The following is a 22,013-nucleotide window of genomic DNA, read 5'->3' as shown; positions in this document are numbered from 1 at the left end:
GCACCAAAGCCCCCCTCTCTGCAGGACCTGCAGAGCTCGGTGCCAAATGAAAATAAGAATTTGGAATTCCTTGTTAAAAGTCATTGAGGGTTTCCACATAATGACAGCAGAGCATTAAACCAAATGCAGGCCTCCTCCAAGTGCAGGACTTTGTGCGATTGCACAGGATGAGTCAACTTTGTGCCACTCACTCTCCACTCACCATCCAGCACATTCTCCTGCATGTTCACCACAGGCTGAGTAGCAGTGAGTGTCACACATATAGTTTCATTTATCCTTTACAGTCGCCCTGTGGGGAAGTATTCCTTCCTGTGCATTGCAGATGAGGAAAGGGAGATGCAGAGAGGTTACATAGCTCACCCCAGGTACAGTAAAAGAGCCAGAATTTGAACCTAAAGCTGTCTGCCTCTACAGCCCATGTTCATCACCAGTATGCAGTTCTGTCAACCCTGGCGTTTCCCACATGCATTGCTGTATTATCGTGAATTACATGCTAAGGAGTATTGGGAGGAGGGTGCCTAGCCACACCAGGGCAAGCCGGGCTGGGGCTGGGGATGCTTCCTGGTGCCGCCTGGAGGTTTCAGGTGAAGATGAAGAGGAGGGTGTCAGGGGCCCTTTGTTACTTGAGTATGTGGGCAGGCAGGATAGACTGAAGGGGCTGAGGTTTTTTTTATTATACAGCTAAGTCCATTGCTCCTTTGTATGGATCCCACTTGCTTCCAAGAAGCTTGCTATCTCTTTATTTTCACTTCCTATTTGTGCTAGAAATATTTTATTGATCTTTCCATCCTCTCTGAGAAGCATAATAATTCTTGTGCTTTGATTCTGTGAAAGATCCAGTGTCATATACAGAGGCAAATCAGCCCCAGAGGGGGCAGCTTAGTGTGCATCTGCTGGAGATGAGAAGTTGCAGAGAGGTTAAAATATTGTCCTTCTTGAGCAGGTCCTGGGCCAAACCAAAAAACCCAGACCTCTGTCAGTCCTAGGAAATTGCTGGCTGCCTTTCTAATATGAAACATGTTTTCCCAGCCCGATTATGTAATGTGGGATAGGTTGTTTTCTGTTTTCCAAGATTCAGTTGGACTGCTATTAACATTTGCAGTCCACAGCCAGACACCAGGAGGCTCCCATACTTTAGGATAGTGCGTGCAGGAGTATTTGCAGAATTTATCACCAGATCCTAAGGGTTTGGAAGCTGGTGGATTAGTTAAATGCAAGATACCTTCTGAACCCAAGGCTGTTCGCAGCTCTTGGTTGAGTATAAGGATTAGGCGAGGTCTGGAAATAATTCTCCTTAACTCTTTGTGGAAGTGGGTGGGGATGGAGAGATTTTCAGTTTATCCTCCGGGGGAACAAAGCGAGCTGCTCTGGCTTGGTGCTGGATAGAGGAATCGTGGAGGGGAAAGCTCACATGAGGTGGATTCTGTTTGGCTCCCGGTGTCACCCCCGTGTCTTGCCCTCTCCATTCATACACGTTTTGGCTGTTAATGTCGAGTGCCTTTAAGAGGCCGCGGAGTGAAGAGAGATGGGAGGGGGCGAGGCCGTGCTAAGTGCTCCGCTGGCAGCCTGCCACGGCCGGCCGCATTAGCAGATTAAACCTCTCACCCCATCCTAGCGGCCCTCACATCGTAGCACGCAGGCGAGCAAGCAGATTCTGCCCCCTCCAGGACAGCTGCGTCACCAATTAAAGGAACTGTAGTAAACAGGCGGTGGTGCCTTACATCATTGGCAGAAGGTGGGGAGGTTCACTTTGGGTCACTTGGGAAGGACAGACAGTGTGTTTGTGGTCCCCTCTTATCCGCAGCCTCATTTTCTGCTGCTTCAGTTATCCAGAGTCAACTGGGGTCTGAAAAAATCTTAATATTTGTCTTTATTCTTTCAAGAGAGACCATATTCACATAAATTTACTTTTACTTTTATTTTATTTTGAAGTATTGGAGTTTGAACCCAAGACTTTTGCACTGAGCTACATCCTCATAGTTTTAGAGACAGAATCTTGCTAAGTCACTAAATTGCCCAGGCTGGGTTTGAATTTGTGCTCCTCCCGCCTCAGCCTCCCAGTGCTGGGATTACAGGTGTAACTTTTATTACAGTAGATTGTTATAATTGTTCTGTCTTATTATTGTTAACTGTCAATCTCTTACTGTGCCTAATTTATATCATGGGTTGGGTAGGCAAAAAGCATTGGATATAGAGTACAATCCTCAGTTTCTGGCATTCACTGGGGGTTTTGGAACACATCCTCACAGCTAAGGGGGACTTCTATGTATACTAAATGTTGTCACTTGACATTCTGTCACATGGAGCTCTTTACTCACTGGCATACTCTACACCCAGTGACAACTGTTGTTCAACACAGGGACCTAAGATCTAGAAACACCTTAATAGTAGTACACACACAATGCTTTCCAAGTGCCAGGGGTGGTGCTAAATGCTTTTCTCAGATTATTTCATTAGCTCTTCATACCAATTTTATGAGGACATTGAATATCAGAGATGATAATCTGAAACCAGAGTCCATGACTTACCTTCCACACCGAAGGATAATATGATTATACTTGGGTCATTTTTAGTCTAGGGTTTTATCTGTCAACTGTTGCTACATAACAAACAACTCCAAACTCTGGGATTATACTGTACCAAGCATGTATTTTTTGTTGACTCTTCTGCAGCTTTGTGGGGTGGTCTAATTTCAGTGGGGCTCAGCTGGGGGCGCTCAAAGCAGGAGGTTGGGTCTGGAGTAGGTTTCAGATGTCTTCACATTTTCCTTGGATCATTAGGTGAGCCAGCGTATTTTCTCATGGAAATTGTGGAAGCAAGTGTACAAGCAATTCCAAACCCCGACTTACTTCCTACTTGCTAATGCACAATTGGCCAAAGCAATTCATTTCACAGATATCAAAGTCAAGCCTCAGGGAAGTAACACCTCTCCCGAGGAAGCACTGGGAGAGGGAGTAGATACTGTTGAATGATAATCTACCACAAGAGTTTGAATTTTTACATTCTAATCCTTTGGAAATTGGTCCCCTAAGTTTGATTTGATAATTATTTATTAACCAAAATATTTCATGAAAAGAACTCCCTTATTTGTTTGATAAATATTTATAAAGAGCCTAGTATATGCTAGACACTGTGGAAGTGATGAGGATTCAGAAATTAAAGAGGCTCCTAGCCTAGCAAGGGAATTAGATATATAAATGACATCAGGAGCCATGTGGTAAGGTCCTTTTTTATCCTTGCAAGGAGCTGGGAAGCCTCCGAGGGACCAGAGAACAGTGCTTTACAGGCAGACCACTTCCTGAGACATGGAATGTGTTTGGTGCCAGGTATTCTTATTCTGAGTAATCTTTACTCAGAGCATTACCCTTGCACCATTCAGCTCCTTTCACCTCCTTCCAACATACAGACCTTCCAGATCACTAGAGAAACCCCAGGGAAATTGTAGTGTCATCATGCCTGCTTAATAGTATTTTAGTCAAGAACAGATCACGTATAAGATGGTGCCAACACCCCACAAGATTTTAATGGAGCTGAAAAATTCCTGTGACCTTTTCTATGTTTAATGTGCTCAGATATACAAATACCATAGTGTTTCAGTTGCCTACAGTGTTCAGTACTGTAACACATTGTACAGGTCTGTAGCCCAGGAGCAGCAGGCTGTGCTGTATTCCCTAGGAGGGCAGTAATCTGTATCAGCTAGCTTTGTGTACTCTGTGATGTCCACGTAATGATGAAATTGCATAATGACACATTTCTCAGATCCCAGTTGTTATGCCACGCATGATTGTACTGCAAACAAGGCAGTTCCTTAACCTAGACTAGAGTCATTTGATAGCAGACCCCCACCTACCTATCCACAGACTTTTCCATTGTTTTTCTACATGGATCCTCTAGCTGGCAGCCCATTATTTTTAGAACAGGTCACCAGCAGTATCACCTCTGTGCTCTGTCCCTGCTGGTCCTCTGCCCAGAGTGTTCTCCTCTATTGAGTGCTCAGTGCTCCTCTGTGACTCGCCTGGGCAGCTCCACCCCAGAACCTGGTCAGGGGTTCCACTGGGCTCTCCTGACATGTACCCCAGAGACATCTGCTGAAAGGCAAGTTTCTTGCAAAGAGTGTAGGGTCTTGGGGCAGTCTGGCTGGCTCTGGGCACTGGGTGATCAGAGCTGAGTTGCACTGGGTTGCTAATCAGCTCTTCCACATATGTGACTAGGTGCAAATTGCTTACCTCTCCCCAGGCCTTCCTTGCCCATTCTATAAAATGCAGATAGTGATACTTAACTAGGCCAGAGGGGAGGATTAAAGAAAGAACTGTAAGTTATTTACCCAAGATAAATAGTTTGTATTCTCACAAAAACTTGCACGTGAGAGGCTGGGGATTTAGCTCAGTGGTTCTGCTGCCTGCCTCGCAAGTGCAAAGTCCCAAGTTCGATCCCTGGTACCACAAACAAAAACAAATTGCACATGAATGTACATAGCACCATTATTCATAATTGCCTTAAGCTGATTCAGCCCAGAATTTCTCAGCTGATCCATAAAGTATAATGCTGTTACAACTGAATGCTAGTACAGCTGAATGCTGTTGAGCAAAACAAAGGAACAAGACCCCTATATACATAACAACACTGACAAATCTTTTAAATGCATTGACCAAAGTTAAGCCAGACTCAGAAGGGTGCAGACTGTATGATACCATTCTGTGACATCTGGACAAGGCAAATCCATAAGGACTAAGAACAGACCTGCAGCTGCCTGGAGTTAGGGTCGGGAGGAGGACATGGTGTCAGAGGGATGTGACCGTGGGGTCAGGGCAATTGGGAGGATCAGAATGTTTTGAGTCACACCACAATCTAATGCAGAGTTACCTAACTATGTATTTGTCAAAACTCATAGAACTGTGTACACACACATCAAATTTTATTGTACATAAAAAATATATATATGCCTATAGGGAAAAGAAAACAGAAAAGAAACCATTTTAAGTTCCAGCACCATACCGAGCATGGGGTGAGTTCATTTCTTAGTGAGAAGCAGGTTATTTATTATGATGGCTTTGTATGCTCTCCCTCAGTAATCAGTAAGCTTCGGGGTGGGGTGGGGTGGACTTCAGACCACAGGGAAAGTTGGTGGGGTTGGGAGTGCCTCAAACCACAAATAGAAACCACCTCACCCCCAGGAGCTTCGAGGACCTGGGAGGCTAAAGTCTTAAGGGGAGAGAATTCATAAACTCAAAATTCAGTGGCTTTCTACTTTCTGCCAGCCATTGAAGCTGCTTTTGATGTGGCACAGAACACCGCCCCCCCCCCAGAGTGGAGACCTGGACCACCCAGTGTAGGGACCCACTTCCCTGAAGGCCATCCCTTTTCTGGGGCAGGTCTGAGCCCTTCCAGGGCTCTATGGGGATGGCTTGTCTCCACATCTGGCCAAGGAAAAGTGTCTCTAAACCCGGATCATTCTGTGGCCTGGGACCTTATCTGATGACCTGGCTGAGATCTTGTGAGGGTTTGCAAAGGAGAGCCCCTAAGAGGCACACATCTGGGGAGGTTTAAAACAAAATCACAACCATGCCCCTTGATCCTTTCCATGAGCTAAGGCTCGTGGGCCCACAAGGCCTCTCCCTGCTCTTTTCCATGTCTCAAGGGTATCCCACACCGGCTGGTGTGTTAGCAGGGGCAAAATCCAGTCATCCGAACTCAGAAACTGGTTTGCAGGCCAACCTGAGGTTGAAGGGCTGGGGAAGAGGAGCAAGTGACAGCCATAGTGCTGCTACGGAAGGCTCTTGCTCCCTCCTTGGTCCCATATTTCCTAGGATCCTGCTGACCACCCCAGCCTGGTTTTCTCCCCAGTCTTTGGACACTGTCTGCTGAGGTCGCCTGTGTCTTTGGCAGTGGGCTTCAAAGCTCTGGCCTCACATTGCCCTGCCTGTAACCTTGCTGAGTGGACTGTGGCCTCCCTCGTTGAAGTCTCCAATCTCAAGCCTCCCGTCCCCTCTCCTGCCTGTCTTCTAAATCTTAGCTGAAATGTCAGTGCTAATGCAGGCCTTGAGCTTTTTCCTACTCCACCCCCATATTCACAGCAGCTTGCACACTTTTGGCTCAGCACTCACCTCCACTGGGAGTGTCCCTTGGCCATTTACTAACATGTCCAGGGCCTGGTGAGCATTATGCTGGCAGGGAGTGCTCACTGTGTCCTTAGTCCCCAGCACTGGGACTGGCCTTTAACTACTGTGTTAGTCAGCTTTCCAGTTGCTGGGACAAAATACCTGACATCTCCAGCTTAAAGGAAGAGAAGTTTATTTTGTCTCACACTTTTCAGAGAATTCAAACCATGGTTATTTGGCTCCAAGGCAGAAAAGGCAAAATAGAAGAGTATGGTGAAGGAAAGCTGCTCAACCCATGGCAGCCAGGAAGCAGAGAGAGAAGGGAGGAGCTGGGGACAGGAATACACCTTTTCAGGTCCTGTCCCTAGTGACCCGACTCTAACCAGGCCCCTTTGCCTGACAATGAATTAATCCACTGATGAGTCTATCACTCGCATGATCCATTATATTCCAAAGGCCCCACTTCTGAACACATGAAACTTTTAGGGGACATTTTAGATCTCAACCAGAACAGCAGCCCTTGACAAAGGCTTGTTGATTGTGTGGACTAGATTAGGGTAGATAGTCTGAGGTTGGGAACAAGGCAGAAGACCTGATTCTCCCTCACTGCTCCCTGACCCAGAAAAGCCCAAAGTCCATTCCTCTAGTGCCTCCAAATAGCCCATTTTCTCTGGGATTCAGTCCTGCAGGCTCCACATGTGATACAACTTTCAAAATCATCTTTATGTAATTTGTAAGGTCAGTACATGAGCAGCCTAGGCTCACTACAGGATGTATTTGTTACTGCACAAAAGAAGAATCACCCCATGCTGATATTCACCAGGATGGCTGTCTGCTCCTTAAAATTGACACCAGAAACTTCCCAGGGACAGAACCACAATGATCTTCCCTAGCAGACAGTACAGTTGGTGGAAGTATATAACTCAGTGTCTAATAACCAAAGTTGCTTTTAATTCAAGGTGACTTTGAAGGTTTCTTAAGAGAAACTCCGTTCAGTTCTTCTATGCTGAATTGAAAAATTGCAATATATTTTATTCATCCAAAAATAATGACCTTTACCAGGCATAGTGTATCCTGTAAGTCTAGCTACTCCAGCAGCTGAGGCAGGGAAATAAGTTTGAAGCTAGCTCGGGCAACTTAGTGAGATCCTATCTCAAAAAATAAAATAAAAAAGAGCTGGGGATGTATATAACTTAGTGGTTGAGTGCTTCCCTGGCAGGTTTGAGGCCCTGGGACCAATTCTCAATACCACAAAAAAAGAAAAACAAACAGATCTTTAAAAGCTATTTAAATTGGCCACACTGGAGATATTGTACACTATTTTGCTGTGAATTTACTATTTGGAGGATGGAACTCTGGTTTTCACAATGCTGTGAGAATGCAAGCAATTCTCCTTTCCCATTCTGGGCTTGACACAGTTTTACAATCCTTCTTAATTAGTCTATTGAGGGAAACTTGCTTCAAGTCATGTACCCATGTAATAAAAGTCTTTGTTGCCATATTTAGAAGACTATGTCCAACATAACTTCCACTCCCAAATCTCTTTCTCATAATGAACCTCCATCGACATAATGAGTTCCTTGGAAGGAAGTCACTGTGTAAATTAAAAATACTAATGAGTCATAATGATAATGAATTATTTTCCTTATTACTGGGAGCAGGACTAACCTTGGGCAAATTTTCCAGTAGCTGAAGGTGCCTTCCTGCACCCAGGCTTGGTCTCTCCTGGGATCTTACACCTTAAAATATCTTTCTCTCTCTTTTTTGGTTCATCAAATCTCTGTATCCCCCCAATGCCCCCAGTATTAGCTAGGAAATCTTAGAGAAAAGGAAGTTCCCAAACCCATTCACACTAAGATGCGAATGATCGAAAACATGCCCAGCCTGTGCCTTTCCAGAAACATTCCTATTTTAAAAAGAAGCGCTTATTCCAGGAGAACTCTTGGACATTCTAGCTAAAACAAGCCAAGACTTTTAGGGATTGTTTGGTTACAAGTAACAGAAACCTATTCAAGCAGAAAAACAAAAAAATTTATCAGTTGGCTACAAGGGCAGCCTGTCCAGAACCCAAAGGTGGAGGCCCAGCTGGGCTTTGGGAGGGTCAGGGCCAGGATGGGAGGTCTGACAGTTGTCCACAGACTCTCATCACACTGCCTTGCTTCTCTCCTTCTGGAGTCCCTCTGCTCTTCTTTGCATGTGGTCGAAGGGCTCAACTGCCCTCAGTTCAAGGTTCACATTTCACACTGTTGAGGGGAGGGTTTGATTGGCACAGCATGGATCAGGTCACCCCTGGCTCAGTCCAGTCTTCCCATGGGATCAAGGCCACATGGGATAAATGTAATGGCTAACCCTGGGTAAAGATTGGGTTAGGTGTGTGTTGTTATAAACAGGGTGTGGGGAGTGAATGGGACACATCTCCAGGAGAAGTCAGCTACTTCTGAAGAGTGTTTGCTTAGTACGGTGGGAATCTGCAGGACTGAAAGATTGGGGCAGGAGAGTGACACTGGCTTACAGGTTAATGACAGGCTCCTGGTGGGGGTTGTGTGAGTCAAGCAGGGAGCAACTGCTACATGTTCACCGAGGGACAATGCCTTGCCAACACAGGGACACATTCCTGCTTCCTTGGCATTGCTTGGGACTCAGGCTAGTTTGCTGACTCGCTGACTCAAGAAAAGAGAGGTTTGTTATCTGCTTTCCACTTACTTCATGGGGACTTTAAATGACCTTGGATAAGTCTCCAAAACTCTCTTTAATTACAATCCCCCCCCCGCCTCTCTCTTCCTGGATCCTCGAATCCAGGGCCTCGTGCATGGAAAGCAGGCACTGTACCACTGAGTACATCCCCAGCCCAACTACTTACGTGTTTTTATATTCCAATTTTAGCTGGTTATGATTGTTTCCCATTGCTGGCCTGAAAAGCCTCTGAGGATACACAGGAAGGGCCTCAGAATGTGGCTGGGAGGGTAAGGTTCTAAATGGCTTGGGCTGCTTCCTCTTCCTCAGGGAGCAGGAGTACTGCGTGTTCTGGTGACCGAGGCAAAGAGGATGGGTGCTGACGCTGTCTCAGGCTGGGGGAATGGCTCAGTGGTAGAGCATTTCCCTAGCCTGTGTGGGACTCTGGGTTCTGTCCCCAGTGTGGCAAATAATAATAACCCAAGAAAAGAAACACATGCTGCCTCAGGTCTGAAGAGGGGGAAAGGCCACTTTGTTGACTTAGGAAAAGGGAGATTTTCAAATGATCTGGAAAGCCCATCACTAGCAACTGTGCTGTTTCTGCAGGAGGGTTAAAAAACAGCTGCCACCTGGCTGTGCCCAGGAGGAGAGTTTGGCAGGGCTGAACAGCCCAGCAATCCTCCAGCAGGTGACTTATCACAGAGGAGGAAGAGGAAACAGAGGCCCTGAGCACCTGCAGGGTAGGGAGGAGCAGCCAAGGGGGAGAGGAGCCGCCCGCATCAGGCAGGGGTCGCAGTCCTGCCAGCCAGCTTTCATTTCCCTTTTTCAATGGAGTCGTTTGTGGGGCTCCATGAGGGTAGGTCAAGGTTGGCAGATCGCTTCTGGCAGAAGTCCTTTCAACTTCTCACAAACTGAATCACAGGAAGCCAGCGGCAGTGAATCCAAAAATGTGTCTGAGATCACTGAATGGAGGTTAACAACTGTTAGAGACCAGTGGTTTAGGAGACTCTAAACTCCACATATAGGAAGAAGGCAGGCCCCTGTAGAAATAAATTGGGCCCTGGGCAAATAAGAATGCTGTCTGGGATGAAAGTCACAACTCAGAATTACAAATGATAAAACAGCAACGCAGCAACACAACCCACCTGTCCAGAGGACTTCCCACTCCTCCCAGATCATACACACAAAACCCTCTGATCCTATGAGGTGGGCAGGCGGCTGTGGCCTTCCTTCCACAAGTAGAGAACCAAGACCGAAAGTACCCAATAGGAGCTGCAGTGAGGCTCAAACACAGGCCCCTGGCTGCACCTCCGGTGCTGAGCTGGGCCTCCCAGTTCTTGGGCAGTGTATGAAGCCAGCGTGGGAGCTGCTCCTGGGGCAACTTCAGGGCCCAACCAGGAGGGAGCCTGGGCCTGCTCGGAACCCCTTAACCCACTCTTAAAAAAAAAACACAAGGTAACATTCATTGTTTTTTTTAAAAAGTACAGTACAGATATGTATAAGAATAGAGAAATGATAATTTTCCACTCACAGATATAAGCATTTTAGTACCCCAAAATATCATCCTTGCAGATATTTTTCTCTTCATTTTAACACCTTTCCTCACAAAAACAGAATCCTGTTCTTCCCACTGTTGTTGCTTCTCATTCTGCAGACGTTGTAAAACACTTTCCATGTCTAATACACTGAGACATTTTTCTCTATTCACTGAAATGTTATCTGTATAATTCTTTTTTTTTTTTGGAACCAGGGATCAAACTCAGGACCTTATGCTTGTGAGGCAGGTGTGGTGCCACTGAGCTAAAACCCCGGCCCTATAATTCTTAATTGTAGAAATAATCATAAAATGAAATGTTTGTTGGAAAAATACTAAAAAAGGAAGTGAAAGTTTTATTTAATCCCACCCTTGAGGCACAAGCAGTATTGCTAAATTTCACATTCATGTTTTTCTGTTCACAGACTGGACATCCATGTATATTGGTTCCCTTCCACAGTGGGCTGCTCTGCAGCGTGTGTTATATCCAGGCTGTGTTACATGCAGGCTGCTTACATTCTGTGTTCCTGTAGTGTGGACACCTCCTCCTCTCAGTACTCGAGCTTCTGAGGCATCTTGCCTCCAGCCCTGAGGAGAAGACTTGGTGGATGGGAAAAGAATCGGAGTAGCCAGCCTAGCACACACAGCTGGCTCAGGGCTGGATGGAGAGTGTCTGATTGCTCTCTGCCAAGGATGAAGGCAGACAACCCCCACCCACTACCTTCCCCAGGGTTCCCTGGGTTGGGGTTTTGGCCCCATGGGATGCTTTCTGCCTCCTCAGGTGTATATATGCTCACCATGCCCTGGTCCCTGTACTGGAAAAAGAACACGATCCCAGAGTGGTGAGCTGAGCTTTTGGGATGTCTTGACAGTAAGATTTTTTTCCTCATGGGAACGTAGTGGGCCTGGTTCCGCTGCCCAGCTGTCTTATGTGGATTGTTCTGTCCACATCCATAGGGAAAACCTGTGATTCTGTCCAGGAGGTCAAAGGGAATTGGAACCATGCAGAGGACCACATTAAAAACCCCAGCCCTCTCTGCAGGCACCCTCTTGCTGTCACTCAAGCATGGGCAGAGCATGGGAGGAGGCTCCTGAAGGGTGAGGGACTTTGTCCAAGGTAGTCAGGTCTGGGAGGAGTGCACTTCTTGGTCCATATGTCCAGATGAGAAAGAATGGCTAATGGAGTCTCTTCTTCCCAGTGGGTTAAAATGATAAAGCACAGAAATCAGAAAGAAGGCAGCATAGACAGGCTGCCTTTTTGCTGCCATGGTAACAGAATAATGACCTCTTCCCCCAAAATGTGTATTCTATTCCCTGGAACCTGTAACTATGTCACCTTTACACAGTAAAAGGGACTTGGCAGATGTGGTTAAGGATCTTGAGATGGGCAGAGCATCTTGGGGTATCCAGGTGGGCTCAAATCTACACTAGGGGCCTCATAAAAGAGAGGAAGGAGAGGTTGGAATGCAGCGGCAAGCCAAGGAATTCAAGCAGCCTCCAGGAGCTGGAGAAGGTGAGGAACATAGAAGGCTCACAGTTCCACTGACTCTTGCCTATAAGCCCCGTCTCAGACTTCTGATTTCCAAGGAAATATACTTGTGTTGTTTTAAGCTACTGAATTGGTTGTCATTTGTCACAATAGGAACAAGAGAATAAACACACTTCTCCACAGGTAGAGAAGAATTGGAAGGTGACACAACCTTTTGTTGGTAAATTGCTATAGATTCACCAGCATAGTGCCCTCAGGAGGAAGCCTGGTTCAGAAGTTGAACACCAGTGACTTCCCTTCAAAAAAGGACAGCAGTAATGGAACTATGTCTATGCACACAGCAAGGGAAGGGCAGTGGTTTCTCGAGACTGCATATTACCAGTGTGCCCTATGAACTCTTGTCCAAGGAGGAAATACTCTGGGACACTCCGCAGGTCAGGAGGGAAGTCCTCTTCTCCATCAGGAGCAGAGCATGGCTCTGCTCAGACCTGGGTGGGCCTTCAGCACTATCCTAGGAAAAGCCACAAAAACTGCCGCCTCTCTTCTTGATGTTTCTCAGACTCACCGAGAAAATGGTGAGATTGATGACCACTAAAGTGGCAGCCAGACAAAAGTATCCATTGCCCTGCATAGCACAGAGGAATGAGGTTGTAGGTGGCCACCTCTCTCTCTTCTGGGAACCTCTGACCCAGAGGCTGGAAAGATGTCTCAAGAGCCCCTCTGGGTCCCTTGAGCTTACCATGAGGGACATTACTATTCCATACTGAAGAAATGAAGGGAAAGAGGACAGATCCCATGTCTGTTATTAATGGAAAGCAGAGTTATGCTGCCAGATCTCAGCTGATTACAGCCATATTTAAAAAGCCTGATACAGGGGCCCTCCTGGATCACAGGAGATCCATTCCAAGATCTCCAGGGGTATCCTCAAATTGTGGATATTATGAACTCCATATAAAACCTGGTTTTTTCCTATATGTTCTGAAGTATTGCCACAGAGTTATGCCATGGGTACCTCCTTTGAATAACTGCTCTTGTGCTTTGGAGCTATTTTTAAGTAAAATAAGGGTGATTTAACTCTAAGCATTGCAGTATGGCAACTATTGATCTAACAACCAAGATGGCTACTAATGGGAAGGTTGCATATTTATCATGAATACACTGCATAAAGGGATGGTTCATGTCCAGTTAAGATGGAGTGGGATGGCCCAAGATTTCCTCGTGATACTCAGAATGGTGTGCAATTTAAATTTTATGAAGTGTTTATTTCTGGAATTTTCCATTTAATCTTTTTGGTCTGTTGCTGACTACAGTTAACTGAAACCACAGACAGCAAGACTAAGACTAAGGGGATATATATATAACCTTTCACTCTTGCACCTGGCTGGACACCTACATTGCTTGTGACAGCCCCCCCCCCCCCCGCCCCCGTATGCCTTCTGCAGGTAGCCAGACAGGTGTGTTCTCTTACCTCCTCTGGCACCTGTGTGCCCTGCTTTTGCTCACTGATGCCCACCCTCACCCTCCACCAGGCAGATTACTTTTCATGACCCTAATCCTGACGTCAGAAGGAGCCATACTTCTTTACATTTTCTCCAGAGAATGTGGGAATGAACCAACCACTCCTTAGAACTGAGGCCCAGAGCTGGACTTGTTTGCAAAGCAAAGTCAGACTGGCTTTGGACAGGGCAGTAGTCTGAATATAGCTGAGGCTTGATGAAGGGGGTATTTAATGATTTTTATTGTTTTTTCCTATTCTTTGACAGTGCTGGGGATTGAACACAGGGCCTCAGGCATACTAGGCAAGTGCTTTACCACTGAGCTACATCCTAGCCCCTGCTTTTATTGTTTATAAATGGTGTATTCTTCAAGTGTCTCCATCTGTTTGCTACACTCTAGGGCAGGAGCAAATTCCCATATTAATTAGACACCTGCTCTGTACCAGCCTGTGCCAGGGGCCTGAGGAACAATGGTGAACAGGGCAGATATCACCCTGCCCTCATTGAACAACAAATAGTCACACAAGTGACTTGTAACTTGTAAGACCTGGGTGCCAGGGGATTAAATTTCGGCAGGAGGAGAGGGGGCTGGTGAAGTCCCCAGCACATAGTCTGTGGATCCCTCTCCCCTTTATCCATTGCTTATTCTTTACAGAGAGGGTAGGTCCTACTCAAACCTCAGAGGTAAAGACCAACTTCCAAGGTCAGTGAGATCAAGACTCCTTACCAAACTGGGCTGGGGCTTGTCCCCCGCAGCACTTGCTACCAGCTCATGGCCCTGCACCTAATGGTGCCATCATGCTTCTGTTCACCCTTTGCTTCTCAGAAAGCAGTGGGCTGAATGTGCCTGGCCATTGTTTTTCCTCAGTGCTTCCTGGCTAGGTTGATGCTTCAGGTATGTTGTAGCCTTTAATTGCTGTGGCACTTACATTTTATCTAAAAATATCTGAGTAGTACAGGATTGAATCTCCCCAGGAATGACCTAAAACCAGTATAATGAGGACTGGGGAGCTGCTTCATTTCCATTTCAGTGGGGGATACACTGGGACAAGAGAAGGAGAACCTTGTCCTCAGAGGCACAGCTTTTGTGTCTATCTTGCCCTGTGCAAAGCCAGGGGAGGGCAAATGGGGGAGGTTGGCAGGTGGCTTCTCAGGGGAACCCTTCCCTCTTAACCACAGCAGTGGCCTAGTGAGGGATGGAGCCAGTGAACACTGTCATTCCCTTGTTAGAGAGGAGTGAGCAGGGGCTGAGAGAAGTCAAGGGAGGAGCACTGGGGACCTAGCGACAGGCCCAGGTCAAGTCATCACTCCCCAGGATTTTGGAAGTACTCAAAATTTAGACATGGAGTATCTGGAAGTGTGTGGGAGCAGCAGTGAAGAATGGTGTAGCTCTCTTCTGGATCTGCCACCCTGCCAAGGACCATGTGCCCTTGAGCAGCTCACCTGGGCCCCTTGCAGCTCCTTGCTCCCTCTAAAGCCAGGGCAGACACCTGAATGCCCAATGCTGGCCTCAGTGCTCTCTGTCAGTAACTAAGGCGTCCTCACAGTCCCTGTGAAGTGGGCACTGTTACTTGCCATCACATTTTGAGATGAGAAAACTGAGGCATGGAAGGCCAACCCCTTCCAGCTGGCCCTACCTCAGCTTTGAGAAGTAGGCTCTTAGGCAAGCTGCTGGCACTAGCCTTGAGGTGTCAGCAGCCTTAATATTTGTCAGACACATTGAATTCACCCCAAGGATTAAAGATATGGAAAACACAGTTGCTCACACAGCACAGGTGGTAGGAGGAGGTGGAATTATGGAGCACTTGTACGAAGGAAATTCATTTAGGCCTGGAAACTTTGCTGTTGGTAAATACCTATAGACAACTGCACAGCATCATTCAATGATACCAGGTTTTAAGCAGTACATGTCTTAGGATCTTTCTGTGTGGTCCTAGGAACACCTTTACAGAAAGAGGTGTGCTTTGGAGCTGTGGAGCACCCACCCTACAGAGAGACCTGGCTTGGGCACTTGGCAGAAATTAGCAGTCTGTTGCTCAGAGCTAGGAAGTCTGCAGTCTCCTGTCATGCTTATGAAGAGAATTTTTTTTTTTTTTTTTTTTTTGGTACCAGGGATCGAACTTGGGTCCTTGCGCTTGTATGCACAGCAGGCAGTGAAACCACTGAGCTAAATCCCCGGGCTGAAGAGAATATTCTTGGCAATTAGGGGAGACTGAGGCTGAGGGTGTTTGAGAGCATGGGTTCTCAATTCCTCACCTTCCTGAAGGGAGACATACTTGGTTCCTCCTATCCAGGCCCTCAGCCTTTTATACTCCTAAGTTTTCCTTCCTGACAACTCCGACCTCAGGCTGTATGTTTACAGAATCTGTCTAGCAAGCCCACCACTGGGATCTACCTTCTGGGTTAAGGTGCAGGTTGCCATCTGTTGTCTCCAGGACGGTTAGGATGGGGCCTCACAGTGCAGCCAACCAATCTGTGGCCATAGAGGCGTGGGAGGACTGGGCAGGGGCCCCTAGAGGTGGCTATCTGTCATCTCTGAAGGGTACTGCAGAAAGTTTCAAATTCTCTTTTTTACTTATGAGAATATTCCAATTTTTCCTCAGTAAACAAGTATTTTTCTTTTCAGAAGGAAGAAAAGTTTATTTTACTCCGTGTGTGTGTGTGTGTGTGTGTGTGTATGCTACTGGGGAGTGAATCCAAGACCTCATACATGCTATCAAAGTGCTCTACCACTGAGTTGTATACTCCCAGCCCTAAGGTTTATTTTTAATTTAAAAAATGAAGGTCTTGGATTAGATGATCTCTTTTCTCTCTAAAATTCTACGATCCTAATCAAGCCCCTAAAGAAGTATTCCCTGGTTTTTCTCCTTGGCCTCACTAGTATGTTTCCAAACCTGCTCTTGTCAGAGACACCTTGTTCCTTGAGGTCTGTAGGGAAATGGGGGTGTAGCCTGCAGCCAGGGTGAGGACTGAGTCCCCTGTCCACCCAGGCAAGGCCAGGCTGGGGAGGGCATGCCAGCCAAAGGGCACCTCTAATTGGCCCTGAGGTGCAGGCCTGCAGAGGGAGGGAGAGGCAGAGGAGATTGGCAGAGGAAGCGAAAAAATTTTTTCCCTTTTTACTATACTCCTTCCTCAAAGTAAGAAAATGCTACAACCACCCAAGATACCAAGAGGCCAGGATCCTCAGGGAGGTTGGGCTCATTAGGGAGCAATGGCTAATGCAGAGGAGTGAGGGTTCAACCCAGGCTCAGTGTGTACCCCACTCATCATGCCTAGAGAGAGGGGGTGACACCGCTTTCAGGGATGGGCTGATCCAGGTAGCAGTGCCCTGAAACCTGGGCACACAGGCTCTGGTGAGCAGCATTTTCTATCAGGCAATACCTCAGAGGCTTTTTAAAAATTAAAAAAATGTTTTTGGTACTGAGGATCAGACTCAGGACCTTGCACTTGCCAGGTAGGCACGGTGCCACTGAGGTACATCCCTGGCCCATCAGAGGCTTTAGAACAAGGTTGTTTTGAAGTAGTTCTGCAGAGCTTGGATAAACGCTATTTGGAAGCAGGAGAGCAGATTATAACTCCACTTTATTTTTTTGGTATTAAAAGGAAGTCAGCCATATAAAATCCCCTCACTCAAGAATGCTGTCCTCAGGAAAAGAGAAAAAAAAAAAAAAAGAAAAAATAGGAAAAATGGAAAGAAAACTTATATAAATAGGAAGAAATGGAGAGGTTGAAGGGAGGGAAGGGGAATGGGAAAAAATAAGAACCAAGATATTTCATGCAGAAGTACAAATTCCAAATAATGAATGTGATCGTAATGTATGCCTAAAATGTACCAATAAACTTAATTAAAAAAAAAAGAATACTGTCCTCATAAGCTGTGAGGATGGCAATGCTGGGGTTCCCCACTAGGCGGGGGGCGGGGGGCAGGCTGTGACCTGCAGCCCAGAGGGCAGACACTGCTGTGGTTTGCTCTCCCTTACACTGGCCTCGCAGCCCAGTGCCCATGTAGATTCCTTCTTTGGCTACGAAAGCAGTTGAAACATGGCTGGGGCTGCAGCTTGGCACCCTCCCCTGGCATGGAACCTGGGCTGAGGTGGGATTATCTCTTGCTTTCCTGTGATTGTTCCTGGGCTTTGATTGTGAGGTGTCTCCTTTGCCTCTTGGGGATAATTTTGGGAAGTGTATCACCCCTGATTTTGTACCCTCCTTTTCCATTTATCTTTATGAATTTAGTGGGTTCCCTTAAGATTTGTGATGACCCTGTCATTCAGGCCTTGGGCAAGACCAGGTCCTGTGGGGACAGGGTAAAGAGGATTGAACTTACACAGGGCAGCAGGAGCTGTCCAGAGTCACAGGGCAGGAGGAGCTGTCCAGAGCAACGCGAACAGAGGAACTGATCTGCTCCGGTTTTGGAAATGTTTACCTGCTTAGATTTTGTTTTCTACCTCAGTGGCTCCTCAGAGGGCAAGTCTGAGGCAAGCGTTAGGGATCAGAGTGGAGATGGTCAAGACACCTGGTCTTGGGGGTGTAAGCCAGTCCCTTCTCCACAGTGTTTTTTGCCGTTATGCATGATAATCACCTTGGCTTGAGGGACCTCTTGAGTGGCCAGGATGCCAGTGGAACCTTCTTCTGCTGGCCATCCATCCACACGTGCCCGCCCGCTCTAGCCTTGGCTGCCATCTCCTGGTTTCCAATCCTTGCCCAGCACTGGATTGCCTAGAGAGCATTTTTTTTTTGGTACTGGGGATCTAACTCGGGACCTCGAGCTTGTGAGGTAGGTGTCCAGAACCACTGAGCTAAATTCCCAGACCTACCTAGACAGAGCATCTTGAATCCATCCCAACTCACTTCCTGCTGTGGGCTCTCCTTCACAATGCCAACCAGGGTGCCTACTGGTGAGACTACTGAGAGCAGGGATGGTATCTAACTATCAAGTGGCAGCAGCAGGGAGGCCAGCATGTGCTGCAGCAGCTCACACTTTGTCATTCTCTCTGGTGTAGATCAGTAACCACTCTCTGCACACTTGCCTCTTGCTAGAGCAATCCCCTCCCTAGCTGAAGGGATAAACTCACTGAAATTCTGAACAGCTGGCTGAGTTTAGGACAGGCCAGGAGATACAAGGCAGAAATACTTGCAGGTGTGGACAGGCTCCACTTCAGTGGCCCCTAAAGAGGCCTCTGCAGCAATGAGGCACTAGGAAGAACAGGAACTTTTATTTTAAAATGCATATAACTAAGGCTCTAAACAAGCTAACCTTAATCTTCAGAAGCAGGTTCTTTTCTTGTTGAAATGTCTCATTTATTTGAGGTGATTTAAAAAAAATTCTAAGTGGAAGATTTACTGACACTGTCAGTGTGATGGGATCCAGAGGTGGAAGCCAAATGCCTTCCCCTCAACTGCCTCCTCCTCTTCCTTGGCTCCTCCAGGTCCACTGGGTGACTGCTGGGCAGTTACTTCTGTACCTTGGAGAGAGCGGGACACTGCCTGGACCGTGCATGCCCCCAGAAGCAAGCACAACCAAGGGGTGATGCATATTTATATACACAATTTAAATAAGACCTAGTTTATATTTGCTCAAGATTATGAACTGCTTTAATAATGTCCGTGGCATTCTGATACTACACTTTGGTAAAACCTCTAAGTCACACCATTTTATCTCTTATGATTCCAGAGAAACCAATACAGACCAACAAAACAGATTTAGAATCCATGTACTGAAGTTCTTGGTGTCAAAGGAGAAATAAACAGAACTCATCCCTCACAGTAGCAGAAATCCCGGTGAGTGTGACTCCTTCATGGCATTTGAAATATTCAGATCCAAGGATCACCAGCCAAGGACTCAGAAAAAGGATTTTCCTGGGTGTATCTGCCTGGAAGGCCAGTGTCCCCTGACAGGAGGCAGCACTGTTTGGCAAACATGGGTTCTACCTGACTGCCTTGCTGCTTTTCTGCAGGAAGTCAGGGCCTTTTGTGGTGGTGAGTGTGGGTGAGGCTACACTGGCAGAATGGGGAGAGGGGCCTTGGAGAGCTGTGCAACTCAGCACCCCCACCCCCCACCCCAGCTATTCCACATGGGTCTGGAGGGGTCACTTACTACTTTATACCTATTTTCATCTCCATAAAATGGACCCCATGAGCTTTGACAGAGGCTTTTCCTGGCTGTATTGGACCTGAAATCCTTTCTCATTTGATTATGAAACACAGTAAAAGCAGAGTTACATGAAAGATAAGTACCACATAGCCACACCCTATGTCTTACCTGTGTTTCCAGACTATGGTCCTCTTTGAGGTCTAGACAGCCAGGTGCAGGAGTAATCTGGATAATCCCCCTCTCTACCTAACCCAACATGTCAGAACCTACAAGAGTATCACCAAACAGGGGTACCAGAGTGTGAGGCCACATGTAAAAGAAACAATGGGACCATAATTGCAGGCAAGTGTTCACAAACATTTATTTTAAACCATGGAGGCAACTCTGCAGGGAGAGCCTTACACTGGTAATGGCTACATGTACATTAGAGGTTAGTGGGCAGCACAGTACAAAGATGAGCAGAGTGAAAACATTCATTATGTTCAGCAGCATAGGATCTAGGACTGGATACAGACATCTCATCATAGGACATTCTTGCACAGTACTACCTCATCACATTCAGGAGGACAATGTCAAGACTGTTGGTCTGGTTGATGGAATCCGGGGCAGAGGGCAGGGCAAATGCCAGAGGGGTTCCACTAGAACCACCCTGGAGAGATCCATTCCAGGTTCAGGCTTACTACATTCTGAGCCTGACCCCTGGAGAATCTCCCCATTCCAGAAAAAGAGAAAGATATCCATGAAGCCCACTGCAGCCAGGTCCAGACGTGGGGCACAGCCTGGTGGCTGTGCAGAACGGATGAGTCTGTGTCCCTGGGTACAAAGCCAGTGGTGGGTAGGCACGGATGTGGGGCTAGCACCTTCCCTGTTGTCCACTTAATGGCAATTTTTGTACGTTTTCTTTTGCAAAATGACAGTACCTTGAAAGCCAAAGTAATTTTAAAAACAAGGCAAATAATAGAAGATGTGTATGAATACAATGGTTAATGGCAACACAAGTATTTTGGTCCATACTTCATACTGGCTACTGACAACAGGCTGCCATCCATTCAAATGATAGAAAAGTATGTAAGAGAGATACTTTTTTGAAACCACTTTTTTTGGGTTATATTTCACCCTCTCATATGTTCCAGAGGACCAAAAAAACAACTTCAAAGGGTCATAAATATCAAGGTCAGATTCCAAACTTAACCAACCTGCCAATTCCCAGATACTTCCTCGCCCAAGAAAGTCAGATATTCTTGACTCATACAGGTGAACATTTTGAGGTATCTATTTATGAGATGGTACCATGATTAACTTACACCTTTATAATCTTCTAAAGCCATACCTACTACACTAGGCTTCAGATGGAAAAATCCAGAAAGCAATTCACTTGAGATGGCAGAAACCAAAAAGGTATGCATACCAATATGCTCTCATTTGTCAGTGAAGTCAGTCCTGTGCTGGTAACGTTTGGGTTAGTCCATTAACATTCACAGAGTCACAGAATCACAAGATTTGAAGGGACCTTAAAAAGGACTATAAATTCACTCATCCTCAAGGCTTAAAGTCCTTTCCAACATCTCTGACAAGCGGCTACCTACTGTCTTATAAAAGCTTGCCTGGCATGGGATATACAAGGGAAGGACCCTCTCCAATTCAGGGCAGATTTAATTTTCAAACATGGCTGCCATGTGTCAGACCTAAAGAAGCTTCTTAGTGGGAAGGGTAACATTAACAGGCAAAAATGCAAACTAAAACCTGAGGGGTGGTATTCATTCTCAGGTGCAAAGCTGAGCTAAAATTTAAATGTGAACACAGATATTCCTAAATACAGTTATGGACAAAAAGGCAAATAATGTAACAGCAAGAAATAGGCACTTTTGAGTGCTGCCATGGGGCATTCCTTCCTTGGCAGAGCTAGCTCTTTGGGAGCCAGGTGGCTGCCTGAACTCTCTGTACCTTAACTCAACTGAGAAAATTCTTTTCCTTCTGAGGAGTGCCCTGGTGACAAGGACTCCTGGTATTTGCCACATGGTGCTGGAGTGGCCCATTACTTTTGAGAGCAATCTAAGGCTAAGAAGGACAAGGACTACCAGTAGCAGCTGCCTATCTGTGCCCAGCAATACTTTGTATTGTACATTAATGCAATGCCACCCCTGACTAGAACAATCTCCTCCTGCCCCACCTGTTTCTGTAGCCTAGCCTTCCCCTTTTCGCAGCAGATCAGCTAAGCCTGGGAAGTCTACAATTTAGTCGTCAGTCATATTCTTCCACAGATCGTGCATGCATGATCTCCAGGTCCACATCTTAGCTGAAAGGCAGCAAGTCCAGAAAAATCCAAGTATTAGCTACCATGGGTCATTTTCAGATAACAATTCTTGAGATTTCCAAAGAAAAAGCAGCAGATACTAGTGCTAGCTGCAGGGTGAGCCTCTGAGCAAATCTGTCCCAGGGAACTGGGTGTGCCCTCCCTCTCCCAGGCCATGAGGCCATGGAGCATTGGGGTCTTAGTGGCCACAAGGGCTTGGGCTCCAGGCTTGCTGCTGAGTCACCTGATGTTCTCTGGCAAGGGCACCTCCTTGTGGTCCTTGTGCACACGAGGCTCACTGCAGATTTCAGGCTTGTCTGTGTTCTTTCTGTAGCCTAG

General features: G+C 46.6%; 1 protein-coding gene across 2 annotated transcripts in view; it reads left to right on the top strand.

The window, feature by feature from the left end:
* Positions 1-22,013, top strand: part of LOC147822287 (uncharacterized) — a 93,181-nt gene that overhangs the window by 46,077 nt on the left and 25,091 nt on the right. The window contains exon 2 of one of the 2 annotated variants that reach the window (XM_087197367.1): positions 18,962-19,068. The gene's annotated coding sequence lies outside the window, so the exon portion shown is untranslated. Of the gene's footprint in view, positions 1-18,961; positions 21,031-22,013 lie in introns of those variants that run through there. The other variant, XM_087197366.1, reaches the window with a different exon arrangement.

This window comes from Heterocephalus glaber, unplaced genomic scaffold (genome assembly GCF_053883595.1).
Source record: "Heterocephalus glaber isolate CG9 unplaced genomic scaffold, H.glaber_assembly_v1.0 deba00001666, whole genome shotgun sequence".
Classification (NCBI taxonomy): domain Eukaryota; kingdom Metazoa; phylum Chordata; class Mammalia; order Rodentia; family Bathyergidae; genus Heterocephalus; species Heterocephalus glaber.
Note: the sequence above shows the minus strand (reverse complement) of the source record. Positions and strands in the feature narration are given on the sequence as shown.